The sequence below is a fragment of the Pongo pygmaeus genome, chromosome 15 (genome assembly GCF_028885625.2).
Source record: "Pongo pygmaeus isolate AG05252 chromosome 15, NHGRI_mPonPyg2-v2.0_pri, whole genome shotgun sequence".
Taxonomy (NCBI): domain Eukaryota; kingdom Metazoa; phylum Chordata; class Mammalia; order Primates; family Hominidae; genus Pongo; species Pongo pygmaeus.
Window position 1 is genome coordinate 80,609,485 of NC_072388.2, and position 2,182 is coordinate 80,611,666.

Consider the following 2,182-nt stretch of genomic DNA (forward strand, 5'->3'; position numbering starts at 1 on the left):
TGCTCTTTCAATTTGATACACTGTATATATTATATGTATCAAAGTATTTTCTGTCTTTTAGGAAGGACTGTATCCTGTGGAATGGAATATATGTGGGCAGAAGTAGGAAACAGCCAAGAGCTCAACATTATACTATTTAGATAGTCAGCCCTAGAGTCCTAAGAGGAAACTAGAGTAAATGATGCTTTGCAAGAAGTCATGAAGTCTCTGAAAGAAAAATACTTATGGTATTTACAGGTGATAGTGACTTGGGAGATAGATATTTAAAAGTTACAAGGATGAGAGATTCAGAATTTGTTAAGTGGACTAGAACATATAAATGGGATGCACCTTCAATATCAGTAGCCAAGAGAAGGCTGGAAAGCATCCATTACAATAAAGTTTGGGTGTTTTCACAATGGATTTGCTGCTAGAACACAGGTGTCATGAAAAACATGGCCTAAAAGCCAAAATGGGAAAAGAGAAGACTCCAACCAACATTGAGGTCATTGGACACTTAGGTTCAGGCAAGTCCACCACTACTGGCCATCTGATCTACAGATGTGATGGTATGGTGGTATCGGCAACAGAATCATCAAGATTTGAGGAGAAGGCTGCTGAGAGGGAAAAAGCTCTTTCAAATATGGCTGGGTCTTGGATAAACTAAAAGCTGAGCCTGAGCATGATGTCATCATTGATATCTCCCTGTGGAAATTTGAAACCAGCAAGTGCTATGTGACTGTCATTGATGCCCCAGGACACAAAGAGTTTATCAAAAACATGGTTACAGGCACATCTCAGACTGGCTGTGCTGTCCTGATTGTTGCTGCTGGCGTTGGCAAATTTGAAGCCAGCATCTCTAAGAATGGGCAGATCCAGGAGCACTCTCTCCTGGCTTACACACTGGGTGTGAAACAACAAATCCTTGGTGTTAGCAAAATAGATTCCACTGAGCCACTCTACAGTCAGAAGAGATACAAGGAAATAGTTGAGGAAATCAGTACTTTCCTTAAGAAAATTGGCTACAACCTTGACACAGTAGCATTTGTGTCCATTTCTGGTTGGAATGGTAACAGCATGCTGAAGCCAAGTGCTCAGAGGCCTTGGTTCAAGGGATGGAAATTCACCCGTAAAGATGGCAATGCCAGTGGGACCACACTGCCTGAAGCTCTGGACTGCGTCGTATCACCAACTTGTCCAACTGTCAGGCCCTTGCATCTGCCACTCCAGGATGTCTACAGAATCAGTGGTACTGATACTATCTTTGTGGGCTGAGCAAAGCCTGGGTTTCTCAAACCCGGCATGGTGGTCACCTTTGCTCCAGTCAACATTACAACTAAAGATGTGTTGAAGTGTACCATGAAGCTTTGAGTGAAGCTCTTCCTGGGGACAATGTAAGCTTCAATGTCAAAAATGTGCCTGTCAAAGATGTTCATTGTGGCAACACTGCTGGTAACAGCAAAAATGATCCACCAATGGAAGAAGCTGGCTTCATTGCCCAGGTAACTGTCCTGAACCATCCAGGCCAAATCAGTGTTGGTTATGCCCCTGTAATGGATTAACACACAACTCACATTGCTTGCAAGTTTGTTGAACTGAAGGAAAAGATGGATCACCATTTTGGTAAGGAGCTGGAAGATGACCCTAAATTCTTGAAGTCTGGTGATGCTGCCATTTTTGGTATAGTTCCTGGCAAGCCTATGTGTGTTGAGAGCTTCTCTCACAGTACTCCTCTGGGTTGTTTTGTTGTTTGTGATATAAGATAGACAGTTGCTATGGATGTCATCAAAGCAGGGGACAAGAAGCCTGCTGGAGCTGGCAAGGTCACCAAGCCTGCCCAGAAAGCTTGGAAGGTTAAATGAATATTATCCCTAATACCTGCCATGCCAGTCTTCACCCTTTATGCCTGAAGTTGCATTTTTTTTTTAATATTTGCGTTCAGACCTTGGCAATGACCTTGAGCAGTAGGATATAAATAACTCCCACATGCTTAGCGTTCCAATAATGGAACACTAGGCATAAACGGGTTTTAATCAGTGGTGGAAGAACGGTCTCAGAATTATTTGTTTCAATTGACCATTTAAGGTTAATAAAGGCTGGTTAATGATAACAGTGCGTTGTAAAAAATTCACAAGGAAAGGAGAATGTTTTGTGGATTTGTGTGTGTGTGTGTGTGTGTGGCAGTTTTAAGTTACTAGTTTTT

General features: G+C 42.3%; 1 pseudogene; it reads left to right on the forward strand.

Annotated features, from left to right (window-relative positions):
* The first annotated feature begins 451 nt into the window (after positions 1-451).
* Positions 452-1,841, forward strand: LOC129012367 (elongation factor 1-alpha 1-like; annotated as a pseudogene).
* Positions 1,842-2,182: the final 341 nt, after the last annotated feature.